We start from the raw sequence: 6,846 nt of genomic DNA, 5'->3' as shown, positions 1-6,846 counted from the left end.
CCAGCCTATGGGCCCAGAAGCAAGTGCTTTACACATGCATGATTTTATAAAGGAGATTATAGAGACCTTGGAGGCCATCCATGCATGTTAAAAACTTTTGCATTCAAAAGTGTTAATAAAAGTTTATATATTGAATAAACAATGTCCTAGGCATTGCACTAAATGCCTATGTATTATCTTATTTAATCCCCACTTGGAGTTAGGATGAAACAGAGGCTCAGACCACAAGGCGCTCCTCTGATTGCCTACACGACCTACAGAAGTGTCTTCACTTGGTTCCAAATCCACTGTGCGATCTAGAACCAGAGGCACGACGGAGTCTAATTATGGAATAACAACCTCATGACCAGGCTCCAGCACAGCCTTTGAAATTCAGTATAACACCTCTAGGCACAAAAATAAAAGATGCTCCCCCCATAAAGGCTCAGCAGAGTTAGTCACATGTAAATATACGAATCTCCTGGTTGAAATGTGAATGGAAAAGTACTCATCGTGTGCAGTTCCTGGGAGAGGAGGCACAGACGGGCTCAAGAATGGCCCTATCTGCGACTCAGGGCACTGGGTACTAGGATCCTGTTGAGGTGCGCTGCCTCTTTCCAGAGACCCCAGTGTGGGATACATGTGGCCAAAGAAGATCCAATTTGAAAAAGAAACTCAACTGGGTGTTGGGAAACCTTGTGAGAGTCGGTAACCAAAGATGGCCTGTGTGGTCCTGGTGGAGTGGGAAGGTGTGAGGGGCAGACAGTGGAACAGGCCCAGGAAGAGGTCAGGAAGCAGAGGCGGGAGTTGGAAGCAAAGCTGGGCTGAGGCCTACAATGTCCTCTACACTGCTGGAGAGAACTGGGCTTGAAAAGGGAGGGGACAGGGAATCAGCATGGGGAGACAGAGGCACAGGCTGGCCTCCCCCTCCCATGATTCTTGATACCCTTCCCTTGGGCCCAGGGCCCAGACACCGGCTCTGACTCAGCGGATGAAATGCAACCCCATGGCTCATTAATTAGGAAGCCTGTAATTAGCCTGTCTCAGAAACCAGGAGCCTCCAGAGAGAGCCCCTCTCACCTGCCTTCCTCCCTCCCGCCCGAAGGATGACATCAAGCTGGGGAGGTCTGGCTCCTGGGACTAAGGAGGGGAAAGCAGAGTGTGAGCAATAGGGGGAATGAAATACCAGGCACGCATGCACGCGTGTCTGCATGCGACAGCCTCGGCGAATTGACCTTCAGTCATGAGATGATGGAAATTATGCTAAGTGGCCTAAACACTAAATGTTTCCTCTACTGAAGAAACCCCAGGGCAGGCTTGGGCGTGGCCCAGGTGGGTCTACAACATCTGCAAAGCTGCGAGGCCCTGCAACTAAGTCTGAGAGTGAAACCACTTCTGTGACCAGAATGTGGTTGGCACTGAGGTGTGACTCGGCAGTACTGCTTAGATGGCTGCTTTTAGCTGCCTCCCTCACGGATTCCCTGCAGCTCCTTTTGCACCTTTCTCTTCAACCTTGGATTTTTCCACCTTGGAAAAATCTGTTCCAAAGCTTAGTCTTCTTTCCTCCTGGCTTCATGCCACTGTGATTATTTGAAATTATTGGCTGCCAATTATTTGGCCCACTTTCCCAGCCAAAAGTGGGCTCTGTTCCTTCTCTTGACCTTGGAGAGGGTTGTGGCTGCTTCAACCTATAAAGCATGGCAACACTGACCTGTGATCTGAGGCTATCATAAAATGCCACATCACTCTGCCCTTGTTTTCTGGAGATTGACTCTTCATCGAAGCCCTGAGCAGCCATTCAATGGCTTCAAGAGTGAATCCAGGCTGGGCACAGTGGCTCATGCCTGTAATCCCAACAGTTTGTGAGGTCAAGACGGGTGGATCACCTGAGGTCAGGAGTTCGAGACCAGCCTGTCCAACATGGTGAAACCCCATCTGTACTAAAAATACAAAAATTAGCTGGGTGAGGTGGTGGGTGCCTAATACCAGCTACTCAGGAGACTGAGGCAGGAGAATTGCTTGAACCCAGGAGGTGGAGGTTACAGTGAGCTGAGATCTCACCACTGCACTCCAGGAAGACCCTGTCTGGAAAAAAAAAAAAAGGTTGAATCCACCTCACAGGAAAGCAGGCAGTCCAGGCAACAGCGCCCCAACTGAGCTGAGCCTTCGGGCAACTCTCCACCAAGTGCCCAGGCATGTGAGTGAAGAAGGCCCAGGTGATTTCAGCTTGTAGCCCTCCCTTCCTTCCTGTGGAGGCCCCAGACATTGTGGAACAGATAAAAGGTGTTCATTGTGACCTTCAGAACCTGTGAGCATAATAAAATGGCGGTGGGTTGATGCCACTGCATTTTGAGTGGTTTGTTACACAGCAACAGTAACGGAAACAACCACAAAATCCTAGATAATTGCTACAACAGGGCCGGGGACAGTGGCTTATGCCTGTAATCCCAGCACTTTGGGAGGCTGAGGCGGGTAGATTACCTGACATCAGGAATTCAGTCTGACCAATATAGAGATACAAAATTAGCCAGGCGTGGTGGCACGTGCCTGTAATCCTAGCTACTCGGGAGGCTGAGGCAGGAGAATCGTTTGAACCCGGGAGGCAGAGGTTGTGGTGAGCCGAGATCGTGCCATTACACTCCAGCCTGGGCAACAAGAGAAAAGTCCGTCTTAATAATAATAATAATAATAACAACAACAACAACAAGCTGGCAGGGTGGGTTGGGCTTGTAGTCCCAGCTACTTGGGAATCTGAGGTAGGAGGATTGTTTGATGACTGCACCACTGCACTCCAGCCTGAGTGACAGAGCTAGACCCTGTCTCAACAATAACAAAAAGAAAACAGAAGCTAAATGTTTGCAAATGAATCCAAGTGCATGGGCAACCACCATCAATGTTAACAGATTAAATTTGCCTTGTTAAAAAAGGAGCTCTCAGGTTGAATAAAAAATAAAATATTTGCCGGGCATGGTGGCTTACACATGTAATTCCAGCACTTCGAGAGGCCAACACCAGAGAATTCCTTGAGGCTAGGAATTCGAGACTAGCCTGAGCAACATAATAAGATCCCATCTCTACAAAAACATAAAAAATAAAAATTAGCTGGTCGTGGTGGTTGGTACCTATAGTCCCAGCTACTAGGGAGGCTGAGGCAAGAGGATCAGTTGAACCCAGGAGTTTGAGGCTGCAGTGAGCTATAATTGGACCACTGCACTCCAGCCTGGGCAACAGAGCAAGACCCTATCTCTAAAAAAACACACATGCCTGTAATCCCAGCACTTAAGGAGCTGTGGTGGGTGGATCACTTGAGGTCAGGAGTTCAAGACTAGCCTGGCCAACATGGTGAACATGGTCATCTCTACTAAAAAAAAAAAAAAAAAAAAAAAAAGAAAACAAAGAAGATAAAATGTAATAAAGGTATAAATCTTTATATTTATAGGTATAAATCTCTATAAACCCTATAGAGATTCAACACAATCAGAGGTTGGTTCTTTAAAAAATCACATAAAAGGAACCAGGCACAGTGGCTCACGCCTGTAATCCCAGAACTTTGGGAGGCCGAGACAGGTGGATCATATGAGGTCAGGAGTTCAAGACCAGCCTAGCCAACATGGTGAAACCCCATCTCTACTAAAAATAAAAAAAATTAGCTGGGCAGTAGTGGCACGTGCTTGCAGTCCCAGCTATTCAGGAGGCTGAAGCAGGAGAATCGCTTGAACCCAGGAGGTGGAGGTTGCGTGAGCTGAGATAGCACCACTGCACTCCAGTCTGGGCAACAAAGTGAGACCCTGTCTCAAAAGAAAAAAAAAAAAAGTCACATAGAAAGCACCAACAGAGAAGACCCGGCAGCACGGCCTGGAATTGGTGTACCTTTGGGGGCTGAGGACAACGGTGTGGCACTCAGGGGGTGTGGACAAAGGTGAGAGTTAGCAGGGCCAGACCTGCAGGCCTCTTGGACATGTCTGGGCATTGTCCAGAGGGCAGTGGAAAGCCATGGACAGGTTTTGAGCAGGAAGTGGCATGGTCAGTCAGGGAGGCAGAATGGGATGGCTCTGAAGATAACCTGGGGCGGAGCCCAGGCATGTGAAGCAGGCCAAGGCGCTGGGAGGCCAGGAGCAGGCTGGGGCAGGGAGTTTGGGAACTGGGGCTGATAGGCTTCTTGCTCAGTAGCTCTGCCTGGCTTAGCTGTGTGGTCCTGGGCCACGGGGTCTCTCTGTGCTACAGGGTCCTCACACATGAAGTGACCTGCACAAGTCTACAAATGCCTTCCAGCCTGGGGCCGGGGACAAATACCCACTGACTGACTCAGCAGCCAGTCCCGTCCCTCCTCTTCCTCACCAACAGGACCCCATTTTGTCAGGGGCCTGTGAGCACACCTAGTCTTAGGGGTGAGCCTTGACTGGCCCAACCCAAAGAAGGCAGCGGGCTGGTGGTGCTTGCCCTGCCTAGAGGGATTTAGGGGTGGGGGCTCTGGGCAGGTTTCTCCTCCTTAAGAACAGAGAGGCTCAGAAGAGGGAACCCATTTTGTGGCTGTCCGCTTGCCACGAGGAAGGACACTCAGATATGTGGAGGGTACCAGACAGGAATGAGGAAGCCCCAGATGCCATCCCTGAACTTCCAGCCAGACCTGGGACCACCCACCTCCCAACTTGAATCATAGTAAATTACAAAGGTCCTTGGGGTTTAGTCACTGCTATTTTATTTCGTTTATTTTATATTTTATTATTATTATTTTTTATAAGACAGGGTCTGACTGTGTCACCCAGGCTGAAGTGTAGTGGCATGATCATAGCTCATTTCAGCTTCTGGTTCCTGGCCTCAAGCGATCATCCTGCCTCTGCCTCGCGAGTAGTTGGGACCACAAGCATGCGCCCCCATGCCCAATCTTTTTTTTTCCCCTCTTCGAAGATGAGTTCTGGATGTGTCACCCAGCCTGGAGCACAGTGGCTATTCACAGGCAGGATCCCACTACTGATTAGCACAGGAGTTTTCACCTGCTCCATTTCCGATCTGAGCCGGTTCACCCCTCCGTAGGCAACCTGGTGGTCCCCTTGCACCCGAGAGGTCACCATGCTGATGCTGAACTTAGTGTGGACGCCAGCTAGGCATAGCCCACTACAGCACAGGCAGGAGTGCAGTAGCATGATCATGGCTCACTGCAGTCTCTGCCTCCTGGGCTCAAGCATTCTCCTGCCTCAGCCTCGGGAGTAGCTGGGACTCCAGCACCTGGCTCTGCTAAGGTTTTGAGGCAGTAGTGTGGTGAACGGCACAGACCCTGGAGCCTGAGTTTGAATTCCAGATCTGCTGTTTATTACCTGTGCGTCCTTGGGCAAGTTATTCAACCTCTCTGTCCCTCAGTTCCTGTCTGCAAATAGAGATAAAAATACTTCCTCCTTCACAGGGTTTATGTGATTCAAGGAGGAAAATAAATGTAAAAGGCTTAAAACAGTGCTGGCACACACTCTGAATTTTTTTTTCTCGAGACAGAGTTTCATTCTTGTTGCCCAGGCTGGAGTGCAGTGGCGCAAACTTGGCTCACTGCAACCACCGCCTCCTCAGCTCAAGCGATTCTCCTGCCTCAGCCTCCCGAGTAGCTGGGATTACAGGCGCCCACCACCACTGCCGGCTAATTTTTGTATTTTTAGTAGAGACGGGGTTTCACCATGTTGGCCAGGCTGGTCTTGAACTCCTGAGCTCAGGTGATCCACCCACCTCGGCCTCCCAAAGTGCTGGGATTACAGGCGTGAACTACCGCGCCCGGCCGCACACTCCGTGTTTTTATTGCCTGTGGTTTAGCATGTTCATAGCCCGCGCGTCCTGTATGACGTCCTTACCACACACACACACACGCACACACACAGTTGGGTTCTCTCTTTCACATCCCTGCACAAACTGTTGATCCCGCCAGGTGTGTCCTTTCCGTCTCCTTTTCCGGGGAATTTCAGTCCCCAGTCCACAAGCAACAAGTACACCCCGGGGAAGCCTTCCCTGCGCGGCGGCCTATCCTTCCCACTCGCCCCAGAAACCCTCCGCCGCCCGCGCGCCACAGGTTGGAGAGGTGAGGTGGGGTCTCTCTGGGCGGAGGTGGAACCCTCAATTGGCTGCCTAGGGCGAGGCTCACACGTGGCCCCCCGGACCGCCACACGCCTGGCAGCGCGGCCTCTCTGCGCGCGTTTCCTCCACCGGCGAGTGGCACCGCTGGGCCTGGGGCCTGGGGCCTGGGGCCTGGGGTCTGGGGCCTGGGGCTCAGACGGGGCCGTGTCAGGCAGGCAGAAGGGCGAGCGTGGAAGCCGGGGCCGCCTCCGCCGCAGCCCCCTCCGCTGCCGCCTGGATCGGCCGCTTCCCCCGCCCGGCCGCCCGGCTGATGGCGCTAAGTGATTCCGGGCGCCGCGCTCCGGGGTGGCGCTGACTCGCGGGGCCCTGGGGGCCGCCGGAGCCGCGCTCATGCCGCTCTTAGCAGTCTGCGCACAGCGCGCCTCATTAGGGGCCGCCGGGCCGAGGAGGGCGTGCGCCCAGCGCTGCGCCTCCCAATTTGTGCTCGACCCTGGCCCCCGAGCTTCCGCGCCCTCGGGTCCCCGAGGCCCGCGCTGTTTCCTGTCTCTCCTGGTGACTTCACTCTTCATCTCAGCACCCACGGGTGTCTGGCTGCGTGGGGGCTGGGAATGCGGATAGGCCTAGCTCTTCCCTAAGTCTAGCAAAGACAACGTCTCTGGGACCCCAGGGCCGCAGTCATTGTCCCCAGCGGGTGCGGCAGGCCACGTCATTTGGAACCTGGAGCTGGGGTTGAGCGTCGCTAGATGCGAATCTACAAGTCTTGCTGCCGTACAGGTTTTCCATATAGAAACGAGTTTGTCAAAAATATTTTTC

This window comes from Chlorocebus sabaeus, chromosome 2 (assembly GCF_047675955.1).
Source record: "Chlorocebus sabaeus isolate Y175 chromosome 2, mChlSab1.0.hap1, whole genome shotgun sequence".
Lineage (NCBI taxonomy): Eukaryota > Metazoa > Chordata > Mammalia > Primates > Cercopithecidae > Chlorocebus > Chlorocebus sabaeus.
This window is presented reverse-complemented; position numbering follows the sequence as displayed.